We start from the raw sequence: 26,427 nt of genomic DNA on the forward strand, positions 1-26,427 counted from the left end.
GTATGAACCATAAAAATGCATTACTGTTATGTAACCAAGAGATTACCTGGGGGGGGGGAAGACATTCTGTGCATGGATTATAACATACAACTTTCTCTTGGGCATTTCCTGGTTGTAGCACCTGGCTGGTGTTATAGTATAGATAACATTAAGCCACAAGGTGTCACACTAGAGCACCAGCATGTCATTTATCCAATCAGGTGCATTCCACGTGGAGAAATGGGAAGTAGGGAGGGGATACATGCCTGCTGCAACATTCATTTTATCTATAGCACCTTTAAACAAGGTAAATACTTCACCTACAAACATAATACTGTTCTGACAATATTGATAACAGTAATTAACAGTCGCTGAAAAGTAGCTTTCTTTCAACCTTGAGGTGAAAGTGGAAGTGGAGGGGCCTTCTCTGGAGGGCTTAGACAAGCCTTCTCTTGAAGACGACAAACCTCCTCTTGAAGACGGCAAACCTTCTCTTGAAGAGGCCAAGCCTTCTCTTGAAGAGGCCAAGCCTTCTCTGGAGGATGATGTGTCTTATCTGAACTCAACTGATAAGTTGTAGTTCTGTATTTTCATTTGTATTGTATTTGTTTTGTCCAGGACCCCAGGAAGACTAGAGGCTCTTTCATGTGTCTCCAATGGGGATCCTTTAATAAACAAACTGAAACATTTTCTAGAAGTTTTCCATCTGGTGCATTGTAGGTCAGTTTCCTCTTCTGCCTACGTGTGTTCTCACTGTACTGCTCAGGTTCTGAGTCAGATTCAGATCCAGAAGTCGCCATGTGTTTGCCACTTGAAGTCGTTGGTGACCTGCGCTGAATGGCAGTTTTGGATTCAGCAGATTGTCCGTTTGTTATCATACAATCGGACTCATCAGAAGTGTCCTTGCTTTCGTTTGCGGTTGGAAGTCTCCTCTCTTCGCACTTGCGTACATTCTTTGCAAAATCGCCATCATCACTCTCAGAGTCAGACTCGGGTAAAGGAGGACTCTGCGATAGGCTACGTCTGACATGTCCTCGCCTTCTTCATCCTTACAATCTGACTTGGAGGGAGATCTTTGGAAGCTCAAGATGTTGAGTAATCAGAACTGTGTTCAGTTTCAGAGGTACTTAGGTCCCCATCACATTCAGGGTCAGACTCAACTTCACATGAAGGTGTCATCTGTGGCCTCGGGTTCTGATCCCCGGTCTGAATGTCGCTGTCCTCCTCCTCTGGGGCAGAGAAAATGGCACAGTGGGCATAATTGATGTTCTTCGCCTTTAGGAAACTGTTGAAAGAGTCAAACACCTCTATGTCAGAGGAGGCAGACGCCGCTGCTAGTTTTGAGGTGGAGTCTAGATCCATGGATTGTTCACGTTGCAGATCTTCATGTTCCAACCCTTCCTCTTTAAGTGAAGCTTCAGTCTTCACCACACTTTCACACTGTGAAGAGTTAAAGAGTGCATGTTTAGACGATTCAGTACGTTATAGGCTCAAATCTCTGATTCATACATCCCATGCATACTGATGTCGACACACAGATACTGACGCCGGTATTAAAGATGATACCAGGCTAAAATACTGCAGGTACTGAGGGTGATACCATGCTAAAATACTGCAGGTACTGAGGGTGATACCAGGCTAAAATACTGCACGTACTGAGGGTGATACCAGGCTAAAATACTGCAGGTACTGAGGGTGATACCAGGCTAAAATACTGCACGTACTGAGGGTGATACCAGGCTAAAATACTGCACGTACTGAGGGTGATACCAGGCTAAAATACTGCACGTACTGAGGGTGATACCAGGCTAAAATACTGCAGGTACTGAGGGTGATAACAGGCTAAAATACTGCAGGTACTGAGGGTGATAACAGGCTAAAATACTTCAGGTACTGAAGAGGATACCAGGCTAAAATACTGCACGTACTGAGGGTGATACCAGGCTAAACTACTGCAGGTACTGAGGGTGATACCAGGCTAAAATACTGCAGGTACTGATGGTGATAACAGGCTAAATTACTGCAGGTACTGAGGGTGATACCAGGTTAAAATACTGCAGGTACTGAGTGTCATACCAGGCTAAAATACTGCAGGTACTGAGGATGATACCAGGCTAAAATAATGCAGGTACTGAGGGTGATACTGTCAAGACTTTTGGTTTATTTAATATAAGGATCAGATGTGTAAAGGGGTCTAAATAAGTTAACAGGTGTTTGTGATTGGGACTGAGCATGCGCAGTTCGCGCAGCTGCCTTTCAAATGGTGGCGGGCTGTCACTTCTCACTATAATTGACAGGATCACATCGCCCATTGGTTTTTGACCTATGGTAAGCCTGTGGTCAACTGTGGGAATTATAAAGGTTGTATTGTGGAGAAAACATCTCAACTAGTTTGTTTAAATAAACAAACTCTAATGACTAACCATTGAGTCATCCATTGTGTGGTGCCTGTCAGCCCTTTCGGAGGGATTCAAATAGAACATTCTTGAAAGATCCGAACAGATACCAGGCTAAAATACTGCAGGTACTGGAGGGTGATACCAGGCTAAAATACTGCAGGCACTGAGGGTGATACCAGGCTAAAATACTGCAGGCACTGAGGGTGATACCAGGCTAAAATACTGCAGGCACTGAGGGTGATACCAGGCTAAAATACTGCAGGTAGGGTATATTTGCAGTTCTCTTGAGGATGATTCACGATTTGCGACCCGCCACTTTGCCGACCTCTAGCGGCTCGGGTGTGCATATTTTTAATACAATATATATATATATATAGAATTAAAGCCCTATTTGTTGCCTGTCCATTGCCGTTTCTTGGGACCAAGTAAGGTTTCGTCGATAATCCAATGAACAGTTAGCCCCCCCCCCACCTACCAACCTCCTCCAATGTAGTTTCTTCGCCAAATGTATATACTCTCTTTTTTAGACTCTTCTTGTAGCAAAAACAGTACTGTATTTGTAAATCTGGCATGTCATAAATGTATAGATGTAGCAGTACTGTCTATCTGTATGTCATATATGTTATGATGAATTGAAAATGGGGAACCCTGATGTAAACGACAAAAGTCTTTCTCTGGTCTGCATCGCCTTAACAATTGTGTGTATTGAGCCGTACTGTATTGTACCCCATTCTGCAATCTGTTAATAAAATGTTCAATCAATCAATCAATGTACCTGTCCATGGGTTTGACCTTTCATCTGCCTCTGCCTCAGTCTCCTGCATTCAGGTCCACTCCCATATAGAACTGACACTAACACACATTTTAATTTCAGTCAGTACAGTACTTAAATCAGAAATAGTTCTCACATAAAAGGAACTTGATTTGGTTGTTTTTGGTGCGACAGTGACAGAGTGACGGACAAACAATTATGGTAGAATAAAAATAAAAAGGTGGAATAAAATAAAATGGAATATAAACTCAATTAAAATAGAAGCACAATAGAATAGAATATCATTATAAAATAAAATAAAAATAGGTATAGGACAGGGCTGTACAACATATAAAAACTAGAACTCACACATTTTGATTGGATGGTTGCAGCAGAAAGTGGATTTTCCCAGGGCATTGTACTTAGAATTATCACTCAGAAGCACCGCAATCGTCTCTTCTTGTTTAAAAGAGACCAAGCATTCTGAGGTTGTTACATTTGAATGATACGGTTTAATTTTAAAGGTCCCATATTGTAGTCCTTTTCAACAAGTTAAATAGGTATTTGAGGTCCACTAAACATGTCTTTAGATGATGCATTCTAGCTGTATATTCTATACCCGTTTCAGTCCTGTTCCCAAACCCTGTTTCTGTGTCTGTAGATAGGTCTTTATTGCCAGAGGGGCTAACCACTATTAAACTGTCAACAAAAATGTCCCAAAAGGTCTTATCGTATAAAAAGTTAATCTAGGGATGTATAGAAATGAATGACTGGCTTTATCCAATTTGTGGACCAATGTTCTTGAAATATATTCAAATGAACATATATTTATGTAGACAATGCATACTTAAACATTAACATTTCCAAAAACGTTTTACACCGAAAATAATTGTCTCAATGTAAGTAATGAACTGGGAAAGTTTTGTGGTGATATTTATTATGTAAAATGTTTGACCCTTTTCAACTTTTCTGGTGGAGCCAAAAAAGTCCCCTGCTATATTCTGCTCCCCTCACGTAATTCGCTCAAGGCTCGGACTGTGGTTGTACACATGATCGTAATCAGGTTATTGTGCGCCCGAGTCTCCCGACACAGTGAGGCATTCACCGGTAGGGGGTAGGTGCGCAAAAGTTACGATACCTCAGCGTAGGAAGGTCTGATCGACTCAGGATTTGTTCAGGAGACTCGGGCGTATAAAAACATTAGCATGGCATTGGCCATGTCTCTAGTCCCCAGACAACCCGACCTACGGGCTACGAGCGAATCTGTGAAGGGGAGCAAAATATGGCAGGAGACCCATTTAGCAAAAACTAAATGTTTTAACAAAAGCACTCCATACCTTCAGGAGGTGATAACCACTAATAAGCTACAAAAACCAAAGGAATATCATATCAAAACATAATCTAGGGATGTATAGGTATAATAAAATCACATCTAGAATTTACCCATGCAGATGGTACCAAATTGTCCAGTATGTACAAATTAAATCCAGTATGTACCTGACACAGAGACTGTGTGTCAAGTACATGGTAGACAGACTACAGTATGTGTCAGGTACATGGTAGACAGTCTGTCTACCATGTACTTGACACATAGAGTCTGTCTACCATGTACCTGACACATAGTCATGTATGTATTTAAAGCAAACAAACTCCATTTGTTTCAACTCAAATGAAAGCATTGTCACGTATGAACCATAAAAATGCATTACTGTTATGTAACCAAGAGATTACCTGGGGGGGGGGAAGACATTCTGTGCATGGATTATAACATACAACTTTCTCTTGGGCATTTCCTGGTTGTAGCACCTGGCTGGTGTTATAGTATAGATAACATTAAGCCACAAGGTGTCACACTAGAGCACCAGCATGTCATTTATCCAATCAGGTGCATTCCACGTGGAGAAATGGGAAGTAGGGAGGGGATACATGCCTGCTGCAACATTCATTTTATCTATAGCACCTTTAAACAAGGTAAATACTTCACCTACAAACATAATACTGTTCTGACAATATTGATAACAGTAATTAACAGTCGCTGAAAAGTAGCTTTCTTTCAACCTTGAGGTGAAAGTGGAAGTGGAGGGGCCTTCTCTGGAGGGCTTAGACAAGCCTTCTCTTGAAGACGACAAACCTCTTGAAGACGGCAAACCTTCTCTTGAAGAGGCCAAGCCTTCTCTTGAAGAGGCCAAGCCTTCTCTGGAGGATGATGTGTCTTATCTGAACTCAACTGATAAGTTGTAGTTCTGTATTTTCATTTGTATTGTATTTGTTTTGTCCAGGACCCCAGGAAGACTAGAGGCTCTTTCATGTGTCTCCAATGGGGATCCTTTAATAAACAAACTGAAACATTTTCTAGAAGTTTTCCATCTGGTGCATTGTAGGTCAGTTTCCTCTTCTGCCTACGTGTGTTCTCACTGTACTGCTCAGGTTCTGAGTCAGATTCAGATCCAGAAGTCGCCATGTGTTTGCCACTTGAAGTCGTTGGTGACCTGCGCTGAATGGCAGTTTTGGATTCAGCAGATTGTCCGTTTGTTATCATACAATCGGACTCATCAGAAGTGTCCTTGCTTTCGTTTGCGGTTGGAAGTCTCCTCTCTTCGCACTTGCGTACATTCTTTGCAAAATCGCCATCATCACTCTCAGAGTCAGACTCGGGTAAAGGAGGACTCTGCGATAGGCTACGTCTGACATGTCCTCGCCTTCTTCATCCTTACAATCTGACTTGGAGGGAGATCTTTGGAAGCTCAAGATGTTGAGTAATCAGAACTGTGTTCAGTTTCAGAGGTACTTAGGTCCCCATCACATTCAGGGTCAGACTCAACTTCACATGAAGGTGTCATCTGTGGCCTCGGGTTCTGATCCCCGGTCTGAATGTCGCTGTCCTCCTCCTCTGGGGCAGAGAAAATGGCACAGTGGGCATAATTGATGTTCTTCGCCTTTAGGAAACTGTTGAAAGAGTCAAACACCTCTATGTCAGAGGAGGCAGACGCCGCTGCTAGTTTTGAGGTGGAGTCTAGATCCATGGATTGTTCACGTTGCAGATCTTCATGTTCCAACCCTTCCTCTTTAAGTGAAGCTTCAGTCTTCACCACACTTTCACACTGTGAAGAGTTAAAGAGTGCATGTTTAGACGATTCAGTACGTTATAGGCTCAAATCTCTGATTCATACATCCCATGCATACTGATGTCGACACACAGATACTGACGCCGGTATTAAAGATGATACCAGGCTAAAATACTGCAGGTACTGAGGGTGATACCATGCTAAAATACTGCAGGTACTGAGGGTGATACCAGGCTAAAATACTGCACGTACTGAGGGTGATACCAGGCTAAAATACTGCAGGTACTGAGGGTGATACCAGGCTAAAATACTGCACGTACTGAGGGTGATACCAGGCTAAAATACTGCACGTACTGAGGGTGATACCAGGCTAAAATACTGCAGGTACTGAGGGTGATAACAGGCTAAAATACTGCAGGTACTGAGGGTGATAACAGGCTAAAATACTTCAGGTACTGAAGAGGATACCAGGCTAAAATACTGCACGTACTGAGGGTGATACCAGGCTAAACTACTGCAGGTACTGAGGGTGATACCAGGCTAAAATACTGCAGGTACTGATGGTGATAACAGGCTAAATTACTGCAGGTACTGAGGGTGATACCAGGTTAAAATACTGCAGGTACTGAGTGTCATACCAGGTTAAAATACTGCAGGTACTGAGTGTCATACCAGGCTAAAATACTGCAGGTACTGAGGATGATACCAGGCTAAAATAATGCAGGTACTGAGGGTGATACTGTCAAGACTTTTGGTTTATTTAATATAAGGATCAGATGTGTAAAGGGGTCTAAATAAGTTAACAGGTGTTTGTGATTGGGACTGAGCATGCGCAGTTCGCGCAGCTGCCTTTCAAATGGTGGCGGGCTGTCACTTCTCACTATAATTGACAGGATCACATCGCCCATTGGTTTTTGACCTATGGTAAGCCTGTGGTCAACTGTGGGAATTATAAAGGTTGTATTGTGGAGAAAACATCTCAACTAGTTTGTTTAAATAAACAAACTCTAATGACTAACCATTGAGTCATCCATTGTGTGGTGCCTGTCAGCCCTTTCGGAGGGATTCAAATAGAACATTCTTGAAAGATCCGAACAGATACCAGGCTAAAATACTGCAGGTACTGGAGGGTGATACCAGGCTAAAATACTGCAGGCACTGAGGGTGATACCAGGCTAAAATACTGCAGGCACTGAGGGTGATACCAGGCTAAAATACTGCAGGCACTGAGGGTGATACCAGGCTAAAATACTGCAGGTAGGGTATATTTGCAGTTCTCTTGAGGATGATTCACGATTTGCGACCCGCCACTTTGCCGACCTCTAGCGCTCGGGTGTGCATATTTTTAATACATATATATATATATATATATATATATATATAGAATTAAAGCCCTATTTGTTGCCTGTCCATTGCCGTTTCAGGCGACAATATCCGTTCAGCAGTTCTCGAGTTACATGCCGATATGTGAGGCGTGTGCCAAAGTACACGGCAGAGTCAGATTACCACCCGACTCCCGGGGCTCTAGCTCAGTCAAATAATTTGGCGATCTCAAAAAATGTTGGACAGGGTTGTGGGTTGCGAATCAGGGATCTATGTGAAAAGTCACAAGTGAAAACAGGAAGAGAAAAAAACGCTGAATGCATTGAAGTCTATGAGAAAACTGAAAACTGCAGCCTTTTTAGTTTTTACACAGTATCACTCATTTCTGAATGGATTTTTTTTTAAATCCGTTGGACATATACTACATAACCCAGGGTGTTTTTTAAGCCATACCAATTTTTTGGGAAGTATACTTTTGGATATTGCAACTACTACAGAAAAACGTACACAAGTTAAAGTTCAACTCAAGTTCAGACCTATGTTACTCTATTTCATTAGCACTAAATGTGACCTTGCTTTAGTGTATCTAAAACTTCAGAATGTTATCTTTCAAAAGAGACTAGGCTTATGCATGTGATATAAGTATAAAGTATAGTATTTTGGTTTGGCAAAAAAAAGAGTATGCAGTCCTCAAAAACGAAAACTAAAATGGCCACTTTTTGGGGCGCCTGTTAAGAGGCTAACTCACTTGGAGAGTGAATATGATATATCACAGGAAACTACTCAACATCTATATATACTAGAGAATAGTCGGATTTAATTGCAGTTAGTAAATATTGAGAATAGTCATATTTAACCTCAGTTAGTAAATATAGAGAAAAGTCAGATTTGACTGGTTTGTAAATATAGATAATAAACAGATTTAATTGCAGTTAGTAAATATAGAGAATAGCTACTGATGTTTATATGATATGGACCTACCGTATGACTCCTACAATGTGATTGTAAGGAGGAAAAATTATTCACACATCCTTACATGAACATATTCTGTACATGTTCTCAGTCACTATAGCCATACATGGACTCCTGTCTCTGCTCAGTATCTGCTTCTGACACTATAATGTAAACAGCCTATGATATATAATCAGCAATGGGAGATGTACCTTATGGACCAATATGGACATAGAAGAGACACAGTATATGCATCATGAGAAAGTACATGTCAGAATTTACATCTTCCACCCGTGGAATATTTTCTGAAAATCCGCCTAAAATATATACCTAGGTAAATGGAATATTGCTCCACTTCTACAAGGTCCATTTGCACATTCTTGGTATCTAGGGACATCTATGGACCTCAGGGAATGTATTCACAGTGTCAGAAATATTGTGTCTATTACTAGGCTTGCTTAAATTGTGATGAAACAAAGGAGAATATGAATTATGATTTTTCTTTGCATTTTTGACAGTGAATAACACCATGCTAATAATGACCAAACATTAAAAACTGCCACTGATCTCGTTCACTACCTTCTTGAGATCATGTGTACAGAAAATCTAAGGAAATGAATAAAGGGAAGATGATTAAACAGAAGGTTCTGTATACAGTACTGAATTCTCCCATCCGACCAATGCTATTTGCAATATTATTATAGAATATAGAATAGGAGGCTTATAAATTACCTTATTATAGCCAATTCGCACATATATATATATACTAAGGCTGTCAAAGTTAACACGGTATTAACGCGTTATTGCCCGATTCTATTAACGCCACTATTTTTTTTAACTAGACTTCACTCAGGTGTATTATTGATGCTCTCATTGATACTATGTTTCTTTCTGAAGTGTGTGTGTGTGTGTGTGTGTGTGTGTGTGTGTGTGTGTGTGTGTGTGTGTGTGTGTGTGTGTGTGTGTGTGTGTGTGTGTGTGTGTGTGTGTGTGAGATATAGAGAGAGAGGGGGGTGAGAGAGATGAGGAAGGGGCAAGAGAGAAAGAGAGCTGGGAGAGTGTGTGTGAGAGAGAGGGGGGGTGCGATTACTCAGCCCTTGTGTGTGTGAATGTAACAAGTTCCTAACGTTTTCTTTCCCCTATTATTTCATGCACACTTTATTCATCGTTTTAAATTATTATTTTCTTTTAAGTTATTTTGTGCATCACTCCGTTTTGAATTTGATGCAAATTTGCAATGCATGAGGGTCATCCTTTTGTGTTAAATGGCTGCATAAAGCAAGCATTTGTTGACTCGCATGTTGATAAGAGTATTAAAACTTGGAACTTGAAAAAGATCCGTTTAAGGTAGGAAAAAAAATCGATTAATTTGCGATTAATCACGAGTTAACTATGGACAATCATGCGATTAATAGAGTTAAATATTTTAATCGATTGACAGCACTAATATATACATATATTATCTTTCAAATGCCCGAGTTCAATTTTGATTTAGTATCACCAGGCGTGCATGAGAACAGATAATGAAATCTACTGAATGTACAGTCGCTTTTTTATTTTGATCAGGGTGGCACCATTTTGAAACTATTTTCAAATCTAATTGTTGCTGAATGCTAACAATAGGGAAAAGAAACTAACTGCCTTTTCAAATGTCAAAAACTTTACCTTTTGTGGTAGAATTATCCCGAATAATAACAGTTATTGAAATAATTCATAGAGAACTCTGAACCCCATAGAACTATAGGAAGTGTAGTTTTCCAAAATTCCAACGCAGATCCAGACCTATGGATCTCCGTTACAAAATGGCCGCAAAAAACTACAATTCCCATGGTTCAAGGTTTTGCAAAATGGTCGCCTCTCCCGGATTATACAGACATTCCAAAGAGGAAAATCTATCTATATAGCACTTTAACCTATTCCTAAACTAATGTATTGATGATAATATACATTCTGAATGCTGTTGACATGTTCATGATGTTTATACTTGAATACGTTTGAAATTAAAATCGCTAGTTTTATAGAACAGTCCAGAAATATTGATTTAAGACCATTATGTCATTTCGGGACTGGTACCGGTCCCATCGGGTGGAAGAGGTTAAATATGTATAAAGTAATATGACTCTCTTCGTCTGTGAGAGATCTAAAACATTACTGTGTTACGGTCTCTTCTATCCTGCTCTTTATCCTCTCCTCCCTTCTTCCCCACTCTATTACTGATAAAAGAGCATTTTTACTTCAAAAACTGTATGGATCCATATTAGGGCTGCACGATTTTGGGTAAATATCTAATAGCGATTTTTCTGACAGATATTGCGATTCAATTTGCGCACACACACAGAGAAAGGAAGAATGGCTTATAGTAGACTTAATGGGTCTCATTCCCGAACGGATTTACGACCAAACATTTCCTCTTACGGATTTGACCGTGGCTGAGAGCAGATTTAAGAGTGCTGAGGAGCACACTTATGATTGATTGACTAATTGAAAATTGTATTAACTTGACAGACTGTGTTCTCATAGTGATTCCTTCATGTCAACGCTACAGGCCTCCTTGGAATTAATTACTTAATCATAATTAAAATAAATATGACAATATTTGTACGATAAGAAATTACGCATTTGATGTCGGAAAAATAAATAATATGGATTAATCTGATCACAGGGCAGCTGGATTAACCATATCTGAACCAGCTATTTTGGACAAATGTATAATTACTTTAATTATGCAATTATTGTGAAATGATTGAAAATAATAATTATTTAATGCCTTCTGTGGAATTTGTATTTCTTATTTTTTACATATCTGTTTTAATGATTAATTATACATTTGAAGGAATGCAGGTCAACATGCAATATATCCCATTGATGGTATACAATGGGACAGACCTTTGTTTGATATAGCTATAAACCTGCATTCCTTCGAATATAATCATTAATCAATTAAACTTATATTGAAATACACTATATAGCCTATACACCAACACTGAAATGACAGTGGATAAATAAATAAATAAGAACTAAAGCTAATCACTTCAAAATAGACTGCATTAATATTCCATAACAAGTCTTGTGTGCGCCAGTATGGCCTACGTGTCTAATGAATGAACAGTATAGGCTTAATATATTCTAGTTACTTGTTTCATTAGGATTTAGTAGATACTATATATATGCTCTGCCCTACGTACAGTATAAGTACAGTCTGTATGTATACACTGTATCTATACTGTACGTAGGGCAGAGCATATATATAGTATCTACTAAATCCTAATGAAACAAGTCATTAATGGAATAATAAGCCTATACTGCGTTCATTCATTATGCCGTAGGCTATATATATATATATATATATATTATGTAAACAAGACAAACGTCTTTATCTGGTCTGCATCCACTTAACAATTGTGTGTATTGAGCCGTACTGTATTGTACCCATTCTGCAATCTGTTAAATAAAGTTTTCATTCATATACAGTACTGCGTGCGTGTGTGTGCGCGCACGCGCTGCGGCAGGTGTGCCACGAGCTGTACTATATATGATGCCAATACATTAATCTAATCTAATTTTGATGGGTCGCAAGACTCGCAAAGCGCTTCCGCCATTCCATTTTCACGCGGCTGCATCATTAGTTGCCTTATAAGGAGCTCTGGAGCCGTTGTTTTGTATGCAAATGACCTGAACGGGGACACGCTTTCTCGTTTGAGACATAATGCCATTCCCCAACGCAGATATCACAGGTGTGATCGTTTGAGACACTTAAGACATATTACCAGCGTGTTGAGGACTCAGAGTGAACTTGTCATTGATTCGGTCTCAGTCAGTTCCAAGATAAGTCTTCCAAGAGAACTCTTTGGAAAATATTGGGGAATGAGACCCAATGATTTTAGAATATTTCAGCTAATGAAGTAAAATGTTTAACTACTATCTAGTTTGATTTTAGTGTAAAGTTTTGCTGCTTAAACGTTAATTGAACATACAGTAGAGAGGGAGGGAGAGAGGGAGATGGGCTCAGCCCCGCCCCCCTTTCCCTACTATTGAAACTCCGCTGTTTTCCGTCTGTGAGCAGGGTTAGCTAGCGCCACGGCTAACGTTAGTTTACCCCGATGTGGGCATCAGGAATGACGAGGATGCAAAGCTTGTTAGATGCATTGGAGTTTTCATTGCACATAGAAACAGTGCAGGGAAAAAAGCAGAGACTTATTTTGGGTTGCAAAATACGAACAAATAGGCACACTCTGGAGCCCTGCTGTAACGTCTTCACACACAGGCGTTTCACGAGCTGTTGTTGTTGGGCGTATACGTAGCTACCTTGGGCTACTTCTGATTGGTGAGCAATGAGAGCACAGCACTTCTGATTGGTAAGCATGACTGGCACGCAAGAAAAAACCTTGAATCAGACTCGCTGTATAACGTATCCCAAATTGCAGGCTTTGCGATTTGCTAATCGTGTAATTTCAAATGACGATTTCGATTTTAAAATTGATTAAGCGTTCAGCCCTAATCCATATTGTAATAAACAATCTTATTGAACTTTAGGAATTGTCTCCTAATCATTCGGATATTCCTTTCAATATTAGTATTCCTATTTCTATTCTTAATACGACAGATATTGATTTACATTAAAACACATAATTACAGTGATATAACCACCTGCTTAAACAGTGGGTCAGGAGGTAGAGCGGTCGTCTGGTAATCAGAAGGTTTCCGGTTAGATTCCAACTCGTCCTGGGCAGTGTGTCGAAGTGTCTTTGAACTAGACACATAACCCCTAACTGCTCTCGATAAGTAGGTTGGCATCTTGCATGGTGTCCTCTGCCATCTGTAGTGTTTTTTAAGTGCTCCCATCGTCTGGAAGCTCTTCCCACACTGGTCACAGCAGTAAGGTTTCTCTCCTGTGTGTACCATGTGGTGTAGTTTAAGTTCTGCCTTTGTCTTGAAGCTCTTCCCACACTGGGCACAGAGGTAAGGTTTCTCTCCTGTGTGTACCATGTGGTGTCTTTCAAGATTTCTCTTTGCCTGGAAGCTCTTCCCACACTGGTCACAGCAGTAAGGTTTCTCTCCTACGTGTGCCATGTGGTGTCGTTTAAGGTTTTCCTTTCTCTTGAAGCTCTCCCCACACTGGTCACAGCAGTAAGGTTTCTCTCCAGTGTGTGCCATGTGGTGTTGTTTAAGTTCTGCCTTTGTCTTGAAGCTCTTCTCACACTGGTCACAGCAGTAAGGTTTCTCTCCTGTGTGTACCATGTGGTGTAGTTTAAGTTGTCATCGTCTTGAAGCTCTTCTCACACTGGTCACAGCAGTAAGGTTTCTCTCCCGTGTGTGCCATGTGGTGTTGTTTAAGTTCTGCCTTTGTCTTGAAGCTCTTCCCACACTGGTCACAGCAGTAAGGTTTCTCTCCTGCGTGTGCCATGTGGTGTTGTTTAAGGTTTTCCTTTGTCTTGTAGCTCTTCCCACACTGGTCACAGCAGTAAGGTTTCTCTCCCGTGTGTACCATGTGATGTTTTTTAAGATATGCCTTTGTCTTGAAGCTCTTCCCACACTGGTCACAGCAGTAAGGTTTCTCTCCTGTGTGTACCATGTGGTGTCTTTTAAGATCTGACTTTGTCTTGAAGCTCTCCCCACACTGGTCACAGGAATGACATCTCAATTCCTCCATGTCTCTATTGGTTGCTGGGCAGCAGGATAGGGGGTGGATCTGGGGAACAGAGAGAGACAGAAACATTCAAATAAAGAGTTTATAAACTGGCAGTCTAAGGCTATGTATAGATGTATACTTTAAGACTTTCTAGCAGAGAGGAGGAGAGGTGGCTCTAGCAGAGAGGAGGAGAGGTGGCTCTAACAGAGAGTTGGAGAGGTGGCTCTAACAGAGAGGAGGAGAGGTGGCTCTAACAGAGAGGAGGAGAGGTGGCTCTAACAGAGAGGAGGAGAGGTGGCTCTAACAGAGAGGAGGAGAGGTGGCTCTAACAGAGAGGAGGAGAGGTGGCTCTAACAGAGAGGAGGAGAGGTGGCTCTAACAGAGAGGAGGAGAGGTGGCTCTAACAGAGAGGAGGAGAGGTGGCTCTAGCAGAGAGGAGGAGAGGTGGCTCTAGCAGAGAGGAGGAGAGGTGGCTCTAACAGAGAGGAGGAGAGGTGGCTCTAACAGAGAGGAGGAGAGGTGGCTCTAACAGAGAGGAGGAGAGGTGGCTCTAACAGAGAGGAGGAGAGGTGGCTCTAACAGAGAGGAGGATAGGTGGCTCTAACAGAGAGGAGGAGAGGTGGCTCTAACAGAGAGGAGGAGAGGTGGCTCTAACAGAGAGGAGGAGAGGTGGCTCTAACAGAGAGGAGGAGAGGTGGCTCTACCAGAGAGGAGGAGAGGTGGCTCTAACAGAGAGGAGGAGAGGTGGCAGAGAGGAGAGGAGGAGAAGAGGTGGCTCTAACAGAAAGGGTCACAGCACACACATCCGGGGACAGAGAGGAGAACAGAACAAGGTACAACCTCTGCAGTGAGATCACAGGAGCTAAAAAGGATTACAGAGTCAAGATTGAAGAACAATTAGGCAGCAATGACTCAAAGTGTAGGGCTGGGCAAATAATCGGAAAAAAAAATCGCAATCTCGATTCATAGACCTATGCAATCTCATTTCTAATTTTTTTTTATTAATTATATATATCTTTTTTTAACTTTTGTTTTTAACTTAAAGGGGAACTATTTTACTATTCCTAGCACTATTTGGGCAACTTTAAACAATTCCTGTCAGTCTATTGAAGACATCTGTACGTTTAAAAAAAAAAAAATGCATTGGTTTATATTTCTAATCAAGTACTCAAACCCATAATTTTTCAGCCACAAGAAATCAGGCTGTTATGGCCTGGCTCCGCCCATAAGCACTTTGAGTGACAGTCAGTCGAGAGAGAGAGAGAGAGAGAGAGAGAGAGGGGGTGTAGACAGACAGACAGACAGACAGACACCCTATGTCTATACGTTGTGTTAGTTTGCTGCTGCTATGAGAGAGAGAGAGAGAGAGAGAGAGAGAGAGAGAGAGAGAGAGAGAGAGAGGGGGTGTAGACAGACAGACAGACAGACAGACAGACAGACACCCTATGTCTATACGTTGTGTTAGTTTGCTGCTGCTATGAGAGAGAGAGAGAGAGAGAGAGAGAGAGAGAGAGAGAGAGAGAGAGAGAGAGAGAGAGAGAGAGAGAGAGAGAGAGAGAGAGAGAGAGAAAAAAAGTGTAAACACTCTGCGTGTCCTCCCGGGAGAGGGAGCCGGGAGGACACGCAGTGTTACAGTTCTCTCTCTCTCGGTTCGGGAGCTCATTTACAGTTCTCTCTCGGTTCGGGAGCATGAGCTGTAGCGCAGCACGGTGGTACTTCCTCGAGAGGGAGAGGGAGAAACGCAGAGTGTTACAGTTCTCTCTCTCTCGGTTCGGGAGCATGAGCTGTAGCGCAGCACGGTGGTACTTCCTCGAGAGGGAGAGGGAGACACGCAGAGCGTTTACAGTTCTCTCTCGGTTCGGGAGCATGAGCTGTAGCGCAGCACGGTGGTGGACTTCCTCGAGACGCAGAGCGTTTACAGTTCTCTGCTTCTCTCGCTCGGCGGGCAGCTAGAGGGGGCGGGTGTTATTATGCAAATGCACCATATGACGTCCCATATAGGCAAATTTTCAGATGACTCACTTGAGGGAGGGACATTATTGTGAGGGGAGAATTGGAAGAATGCGCCAAATCGAGAATTAGAGACATAGATCCTATTACTATAAGTCCACATAGCTAGAAAATAACCCTAAACACTGGAAAAGGTCATTTATAAGATAGTTCCCCTTTAACTTTTTAAATGATTTTATTGAAAAAATAAGAATCGCGAGAGAATAGTGATCTCAATTCTTAGAGAGAAAAATCGTGATTCACATTTTAGCAAGAATCGCCCAGCCCTAGAAGGCACTACACACAGTAAGAGACCTGAAAGGGGTCTCCAGCAGCACAGCTAACACCGCTGCCTCCTTACCGGACGAGCTGAACAGCTTTTACACCCGTTTTGAGTAGGGGTGCACGATATAGATTTTTTGACCCCGATATCGATACCAATAACTTTCTGCTCCTCATGGTCGATACCGATACTATATATATATTTATTGTATTATAATTTTTTTTTAATGTATATTCCTGTAGTTTTGACCTAACCAGATTTATCATGACATGAGCGTTACTACTATGAACAAAACAAAGCCAAGAGAACAGTTTTGACTCTTCAAATAAAGTGACTATATTTATTTTTCCAAATAAGTATAATTTGAGTCAATCACAAAATTCACAATCCGTCAATGTCATTAACAATGTGTTTCCCTAGGGCGGCTAGGTGGTGTAGTGGGCAAGGCACTCGCCACCAGTGTGGAGACGCTAGGATTCGCGTGTTCGAATCCAGCTCTCCACATTGTTTTCAGTTTAGCTGGTCGTCCGCAGTAATACACATTGGCCGTATTACGGGGAGGGAAAACTGAAGGGTGGGGATCGAACGTTGTGAACAAGCGACTCCTACAAGTCGGTTGGTGCGCCTGCGCAGTAGAATCAGGAAGTGTCGGGGGCAGCGTGAGCCTCCCACGCGTTACTCCTCGACACTGAGAGATCGAGCTGCGCAGGTGAAAAGATGCGACTGCTGTTACCTCAAGTACCGGAGGGGACTTGTGCTATGTATGACTTAGTCCACATTGCAGCCGGCTTGTGGGAGGCAAGAAACAGCGTTCGTGACAGGGGAGGGTTGAATTGGATGATACGAAATTGGGATGGGAGAAAATATAGAAAATGGGAGAAAAAGTGGATAAAAAAAAAAAAAATGTGTTTCCCTGAACAATGAGTGAACTAAAAACCAACAGGTATTGTGCTTTGTCAGCAGATAAAACATTTGACACTATAGGAGAGGAGACTGTTGTGGTCTTGGTCCATGAAACAACTATTACTTGGCATTTATAGGACAGCACGCCTCAAAAATTATTAAATAAACACGCCGTGTGTAAAGTGTGTCGTACAAAAATAAAATACTTGGTAATACTACCAATTTGAGAAACCACGTTAGCCGGTTTCATAGGGATGGGAATTGATTTTATGAGATTTTATCGGTACGATTCCATTATAGATTCTGCTTATCGATCCGATTCTTTATCGATTCCCTTATCGATTCCTGATAGATGTATAATTTAAATAAATAAATTGGAAATGCAGCAGAACTAAGCTGGTTAGAATAACAACATGCAACTTGGGCTGGGCGATACGGCCTCTAAATGATATCGCGATATCTTTTGGCCATATCACGATACACGATATATATCGCGGTATTTAGACATTTCCATTTGACAAAAAAAAACTGAACTTAGAAGCAGGCCAGGACAGTGTTTCTAGTTGCAGCAACGCAATAGTTGGATAACCTAGGTGGGGAACAACCAGGAGATCACTGCAACTCACACGAGTTTACATTTAGCTGACGCTTTTATCCAACGCGACTTACAAGTTCCCTCTCTCTCTCTCTCTCTCTCTCTCTGAGGCAGGACCCTTACAAAAAAACTGTGGTTGCTTATCATTGACACATGCTAGCCTGTAATAATCCACCCCAGAAAAATCTACTTTGCATTTGATATATTGCAAATATATGCCATCACACACACTGGCATTTAAAGGGTTAGAATTATAAAATGTATATGTGGTGTTATGTTCAGGGCTGAAGTTGAAACCCTCCCCAACATGTCCAAATGACTACAGACCGGTAGCACTCACCTCTGTGGTCATGAAATGTTTCGAGAGGCTGGTCAAGGACCACATTTGTGCCTCCCTCCCCAGTGATATGGACCCTATGCAATTTGCATACAGGACAAACAGGTCCACCGACGACACGGTCTCCCAGGTACTGCACAGCACCCTCTCGCACCTTGACCGTCAGAAGGGGGGCTATGTGAGACTGTTGTTCATTGACTACAGCTCAGCGTTCAACACCATAGTCCCCACCAGACTGGTGGACAAGCTGATCGAGCTAGGTCTGAGCTCCGCCCTGAGCGCCTGGGTACTGGACTTTCTGAGCGAAAGACCCCAGGCGGTCAGGGTGGGGGGTCAGACCTCCAACACCATCACCCTGAGCATCGGGTCCCCCCAGGGCTGTGTTCTGAGCCCCCTGCTGTACTCACTCTACACACACGATTGTGTGGCCAAGTTCAGCTCCAACTCCATAGTGAAGTTCGCAGACGACACAGTGGTGGTGGGGCTGATCTCGGACAACGACGAGAAGGCCTACCGGGAGGAGGTTGAGGTACTGGAACGCTGGTGCCAGGACAACAGCCTGCTCCTGAACATTGGTAAAACCAAGGAGCTGATCGTGGATTATAGGAGAGGACAGCAGGAGACGCACACACCACTGATGATTAACGGGGCTACCGTGGACAGGGTGAGCAGCTTCAAGTACCTGGGGGTCCACATCTCAGAGGACCTGACATGGTCAACACACATAGACACAGTAGTAAAGAAGGCGAAACAGCGCCTCTACCACCTGAGACAGTTAAGGAAGTTCAGAGTATCGGGGAAGATACTCCAGTCCTTCTACTCAGGAGCTGTAGAGAGCATCCTGACCGGAAACATCACTGCCTGGTATGGAAACAGCACGGCACAGGACAAGAAGGCCCTACAGAGAGTGGTGCGCTCAGCCGAGCGTACCACGGGTATTGCACTACCTCCCCTGCAGGTTCTATACAACAAGAGGTGCAAATCCAGAGCCTGCAGAATAATGAAAGACCCCCACCACCCCAATAACAGCCTGTTTCAGCTGCTGAGGTCAGGCAGACGCCTGCGAACCCCAGCTACTAGGACAGAGAGGCTTAGGCTCAGCTTCTTCCCCCAGGCCATCAGAGTCCTGAACAATGAACATTGAGTACCACTGTAACACTTTAGCATGAGCGGGCACACACTCAGGCCGCACGCACCCTCACTTATTGCCAAAAGGAAAGGCCACTTTAAATTAGTATTAGCAACAGTAACAGTGTATTGCACTACTATTACTACTACTGTTAACAGTTACCCGTTATTGCACAAATGTATTGTATTGGATTCTATTATATGTTGTACCAATTGCACATCGTTGCGGGCAAGACCACCCGCATTTCATTGTATATCCGTATGCCGTGACAAATAAAACTCTTGACTTGACTTGAATAAAAGATTGTATTATTTTCAATCTGACATTACAAAAAAAACTGAAAATCCATCAAAATCAGTGTTGTTGCTAATCATACATATGCTAGCCTGTTTTTTAACAATAATTTGTGATGCCATCACAAACACTGGCATTTAAAGGGTACAAATAAAAAAAAATCCTGCACCAGAATGCAGGAAATGAAGTCTTTGTAACCACAAATGTCCTGGTGGGGGACCCCCAGACCCCCTGCTTAAAAAGTGGCCTGACTGGGGCTATATTTTAAAAGCCTCCAATGCTTATTAGCGTGTGTGCATTTGAACGTGTGCATGTTTCAACCATACATTTCCATTTATAAAAAAATAAAAAATAAATAAAAAAAAATTATAAAAAAGAAAAAAAAAATGTACCGCGGCTCTCTGACACCGTTATTTTTGGGTCGCGGCCTGAAAAGTTTGGGAACCCCTGCTCTAAAGCAGTGGTTCCCAAAAAAAAAATATATATATATATATATATACAAAAATACATTTTTTTTTTTTTTGTCAGGCCACTGAACTTAGAAGCAGGCCAGGACAGTGTTTCTAGTTGTATTCTAAAATTCTATTCTATTGTATTCTAAAATGTGACTTTATGGTTTTATATTAACTTAATAAATAAACAAAAACGAAAAATCTACTTATTTCAACGAACATTTCAAACTAAATAATAGATTATGCACATAAAACGCTGAAAACAACCGAAGCAACAATAGTATTTTAATGAGGCTATTATTATTATCATTATTACTTTGCAACAAGTTAGCCCTCTCATAAATAGCACATATAAATGAATAACTAACTTGAACTAACTTAATAGGATTGAAGTGATATTTGGCTTAAAAAATCGGTCGCCTGGCAAAAAAAAAAAAAAAAAAAAGACTGACGATGTGCATTGGGCCGCGGCTCTCTGACGCCTTCTTTTCTGGGTCCCGGCCTGAAAAGTTTGGGAACCCCTGCTCTAAAGCACTTAAAAATGCTTGATTTAACCCTTTGATGCATACAGTCACGCCAATATGATGATTATAATAAGTCCCTGCAACATATGTTTGCATTATTAAACCATGAAGATTAAAAAATTATTAAATGAAAATGTACTAAGAGTAGTCTACTGACACACTAATAAAAACAGTATTTACATCTAAGACAATTTGTATAAAAACTCTTGGGTGCCTAAGACTTTTGCACAGTACTGTGTTTTCTATCCACTTTAGCCAAACACACACATATATATATATATATATATATATACATATATACATATATACACACACTACTGTGAGAAAATAATAATAAAAACACAAAGGGATAATGGCTTATAACAGACTTAATGATTTTAGAATATTTCAGATAATGAAATTAAATGTTTATATCATCAACTATCCAGTTAGTATTTATACTGTAACGTTTGGCTACTTTAAATCATTGAATGTAGAGAGAGAGCGAGAACGAGAAGGGGCGAGAACGCGCAAGAGAGCCAGCCCCCCCCCCCCCCCCCCCCCCCGGATTTTGTTTACGGTTTGCGTTTTGAGCGTATAAGCTGCCATATGCGATGATGTCACACTCGAATGTCAACACAGGAAGTTGAACACGGAGATAGAAACTGGATGCCCAATATAAAGAAACGAATAACCAATAAATATGAAGTTATCTTTAAACCTCTGTTGTCAAGCGTCGTCAATATAACCCACCCCTTTCCTCACGAATGGAACTAGTGCCGTGGTGGAGTCCGCTTTGAGCGTGTCCAGGGTTAGCAGCTAATGCTAGTTAGCTTAGTTATGTGGGATAACTTAGTTAGCAGCTAACGTTAGCCCATTGCTCGCGTCAATTAAAATGCATGTCATTAAAGGTCCGCTCTGGTCTGTCTACAATTGCATGTAATTTAAGGTCCACGCTGGTCTGTGTATAATGAAATGAGGAAAGCTCTGCGCTAAAGCAAGTCTGATCTCAGCCGCAACGTGACAACATATACTCGATGTTCACGATATAATAATTTACTACATCTCATGTAGAACAAGCCGTGATACATCGAGTATACTCCATATATCGCCCAGCCCTACATGCAACTTGACATTTCTGATTGTCATTTATTCTTGAGTCCCCACCAAAATGGTCACAATTTCGAGCCCTTACAAATTTAGTGACTGCTCTGTGACACTCGTTCACCTTTTCCTGACCCCGTTGTGCTATAGCGTGAAAGGATTTTCCTGAGGTGCGCGAGAACCACTAGCTGCAGCCTCAGTCTATTGTGATCATCTAAAATGGATGAAATGGGAGAATATTTATACAGTGAAAGCATTCGTTTTCATTTAGGTTTTCCTAGTCAAGGAATCAAATAGTCTGCTATGTCTGCATGCGTAGCGCTAACGCTATTGTTTTAAAATGCGCAACTGTCGGAAAAACATGGCATCGATAAGAGGAATCGATAGTCACGGAGGCATGCGATTGCAGGAATCTGACAATTAGGAACCGGTTCCCAACCGGTTCCGGTTCTCGATTCCCATCCCTACGGTTTCACCAGGAGCTAGCGTCTGCTCCAATTAAGAAAACGGTAGACCCAGCCCAGCCACCAATTGACGAGACGCTGTCAACATTGCCACCCGACTCAGAGAGGCAAGAGAATCACCCAAGCAGTGTCTAGCTAAGGATTTAAGGTCTTATTCCGTCGTAGAGAACCCCCGGTTTCGCCATCTGCTGAAGACCCTGGAGCCGCGGTATAAGCTCCCATCACGAAGCCACTTTACAGAAACAACTATACCAGCTCTCTACCGCGGAACCAACGCCCAGGTAATAGACTCAATGAGTAAAGCTAGTCGAGTAGCTATGACATGTGATGCATGGACCTCCGTTACGACGGACTCGTATTTAACAATAACTGCACATTACATCAGAGAGACGTTTATGAGAAACACACAGGTGCTCATATTGCGGAGCTGCTTTCTAATGTTGTGGAGGAATGGCAGCTAAAAGATAAATCTGTAGTGCTGGTTACAGACAACGCATCGAACATGATAGTCGCAGCTCAAGTCGCAAAATTCTCTCATGTAAGATGTTATGCCCATACATTAAATCTTGCATCACAGCGAGCACTCAAAGTGCCCACGGTCACCAGGCTTCTGGGCAGAATCCAAAGGATATCCACATTCTTCCACCGCAGCACAACAGCTAACCACCAGCTGCAACTCAAACAGAGACTGCTTGGCCTGTCATAAACTGAAAACTGACGTCACCACAAGGTGAAATAGCGCATAAATGATGACATGGTGGATAGGTTTTTGGAACAACAACCAGCGATATGTGCCACCTTGCTGTCTCCTGAGGTGAGAAGAACAGAATCCGACCTCTGTACTCTGAATGAAATGGATGTTTCAAACGCAGAGGACACTGTGTGAAGGCATTAAAGGCCATGAAGGATGCCACAACACTGATGTCCGAAGAGGGCAATCCAACCGCTTGTCTCATCGCTCCACTAAATGCTCAACTCCTCCATAACATGTGTGAGACCATCGGAGACTCACCCATGATCCACGAGATCAAGCATGCCATCAAAGCAGATCTCCTTAACTCATTGGGAGTCATATCCGAGATAAGTCAGGTTATCTCGCCATGCATTGAGTGCCAAAACCCGAGATTTCTCGGGTTTTGATCCTTTTATCTTTTTTCTTTGATTCCCATTCTATACTGTCAGCCGGAGCCCTCTAGGTCTCCCTGGCTCATCTGCCTATGTTGGAATTGCAATGACGATGCAAGGGCCCCTCCTCCTTGGAGACAGAGCGATCGCCTCGATTTTGTTTTGCCTAAAGCCTATTTCCCGTATACACGAGGATAGACATATACATGGGTAATCGCGATGGCGATGCGATCACTGGGAATTATTCTTTTTGGAATACCTTCTGGCTAAGGTAAGGTATATTCTATGTCTATTTTACCGAACCTGAAACATGTTTTTGTAACGATCAGTGTCATGTTTTACAGGACGTAAAACATGCTCGACAAACACAATCGCAGTTTCTAGTTAGAACGACCCCCCCCCTGATGATTTTGTGAAGACACATATGTACATGGTATATACCTTTGATTTGGGAGTATTTGGGGCTTCAGGCGATCAACCAGAACGATTTGGGCATAATGCATATAACGCGTCATATCTCGCGATCTATGAAAAAAGAATGGATTATTTTGGAAAGGGGCGATGTTTAGCGTGTAATAGCAAAACAAACTACAGTGTGTAGAAATGAACTGATTAGTCAGTGATGGACTATGAACAATGCCTGTCAAATGAGCCATACTATTGTCTCCATAGCTATAGTACAGAACACATGATGGGTCTGCAAACATCGCTAAAATGGTCAATAACGCTGGCGCCAGGCGGTACAGATCGGGAAAGTGGGTGGCACCCAAAGTGTTAACTCATTGACTGCCACACTGTTTTTCCATCTTTACTCCCTGGGCGCCAGCGTTATTGACCATTTTCACAATGGTTGCGGACCCATCGTGTATTCTATATTATAGCTATGGAGACAATAGTATGGCTCATTTGACAGGCACTATTTATACTCCCAACAGGGACAAAACTGTTTTGAATTATTTAATGAATTGTTTATTTCGAATGTTTACAAATAAATAAACAATAAACAAATAATTTTTCAAAATGTTTACAAATAAACAAGTGAAAAGGATAGGTTTGAAGCCAAAAGGCTTACAAAACTGTTTATTTCTACATACCTTCGTTTGTGCGCTATTCTCCACTTGCACAACGTGCGGGCGGCATATCCAGTTACTTCTACCATGTGTAGACTTATTCCGGTCCCATCACAATACATAGACTTTAGCAACTTTTCTCCTGTCAATTAAACAACTTTAGTCACTTTTCTTTTTTTATTACGTTTAAAAATTACATTTGTTTGTATTGTTAATCTGTTCACCATTCGTTTTTATCGTTAGTATTGTCAATGTGTTGACGTTTTACAAAAGGAAATGCATGTGGACTGTGGAGTTGTGGACAGGAGGTAATGAAACTTTTGTATTATTATATTATAGAATGCAACAATCTAAGCAAACGTTAATAAGGCATAACGTATCGGCATAACATGATAAAATGTCTTCTGATTATCAAACAAGTCGATATGGGGGTCTAACAAACGCGATGGCGACAACACCAATTCATTGATCATGTCTCATAATATTAGCTAAATGCTAATATGGCTAACTAACGGTAAACATTTTTACATGAAATACAGCCCAAAAACCTTAAAAGACCCCGCTGACAAACAAACTTTACGAAACGTTTGCTTATTAAATAGATTGTTGCATTCTATAATATAATAATACAAAAGTTTCATTACCTCTCTGTCTGAAGCCTGTCGGGGGGGGGGGGGGGGGGGGGGGGTCGTTTTCCGATGCTGCGATCATTACAAAAGCATGTTTTATGATGCGGTTCTGTAAAATAGACGTTACCTTTGTCAGCAGGTACAAGACGATATGTTACAAAAGCATGTTTTATGATGGGGTTCGGTAAAATATTTCTCTCCTCCTCCCCTCCTCCCTCCCCCTCCCTCTCCTGCTCCCCTCCTCCCTCCTCCTCTCATCTCATATCCTCCCTCCCTCCTCTCCTCTCATATCCTCCCCTCCTCCTCTCATATCCTCCCTCCATCTCTCCTCCCTTCCGCTCTCCTCCTCTCATCTCATATCCTCCCTCCATCTCTCCTCCTCCCTTCTGCTCTCCTCCTCTCATCTCATATCCTCTCTCCTCCTCTCATCTCATATCCTCCCTCCTCCTCTCCCTCATTCCTCCACTCCTCTCTCCTCCTATGAAATATGACAAGTACAAAATTGCTCCCTTCTCAGCATTTTGTAATGTGTAGGTTCTTCTGTAAGAACACTAGTTGATCCACATGTTCCGGGTTGAGAGAGATCTTCTTTTTGCAGTGACCACATTTCCTGCAGTGGAGAAACCCCTCTCTGCAGACACGCTTGTGCCTGGGATACACAATTATCGTTTTGTCAGCCTGGAGAGGAGAGGAAATGTGACCTCATGGACACACCACCAGTTCAGAGGCCTCTCAGTGAGAGCCAGGCATGGGGCTTTACAGAATCTGTCCATGTCCTCCTCAGTGAGAGCCAGGGATGGGGCTTTACAGAATCTGTCCATGTCCTCCTCAGCGCTGGCAGAGGCGGTCTTGGTTTGTACTGTACCTTCAGTGTCGGTGAAAGATTGTCCCAGCAAACTCACAAGCAGCGATGAAGCAGAGGGACATGTAGGCCTCTCGTCCTCCACTGGCAGCATTTCTTCTCCTTCGCCGATTCCCCCAGACGCTTCATCTGCTTCTGTCCTGGGTGTCCTCGCACTCACAGTTTGTGTCTGAGAGGAGAGGAGGAGAGGAGAGAAAGAAATAGCATTAAATCAGCCGTTAGCTCCTTCTCAATCAATGCAGCAGCTCACGTCTATTAGGATAACAGTTTCTCTCAGTCTTTAACTCATTGTAGTTACTTTATTGATATGACAGTTTAATTTTTTTTAAATAAGTTTTAATTGAATACATTTTACATGAAACATGGTGATATGACAATTTTTATATTGTTTTACTTGTATACGTTTGACATGAAACATGGTGAAATTACCTCCAAGGATGCAGCCTCCTCAGTCACTGCTTTGTAGACCTCCTGTTTCCCTTCCTCTGTGAGAAAAGGCAGTTCTTTAAAGCGGGGATCCAGGGAAGAGGCTGTATGAAGGAACTTCTTCTCTGTTGTACCTAATATTTGAGATATGCAAAATTGGATTTT

General features: G+C 42.0%; 1 long non-coding RNA gene across 1 annotated transcript; it reads right to left on the bottom strand.

The window, feature by feature from the left end:
* Positions 1 to 6,024: 6,024 nt before the first annotated feature.
* LOC311241298 lies at positions 6,025 to 25,961 on the bottom strand. The gene is made up of 3 exons (XR_014620521.1): positions 25,877 to 25,961; positions 13,116 to 14,157; positions 6,025 to 6,230 (listed from the first exon to the last, which is right to left on the bottom strand). It is a non-coding gene; the product is annotated as an uncharacterized lncRNA (long non-coding RNA).
* Positions 25,962 to 26,427: the final 466 nt, after the last annotated feature.

This window comes from Notolepis coatsorum (genome assembly GCF_963971535.1).
Source record: "Notolepis coatsorum genome assembly, chromosome: 15".
NCBI lineage: Eukaryota > Metazoa > Chordata > Actinopteri > Aulopiformes > Paralepididae > Notolepis > Notolepis coatsorum.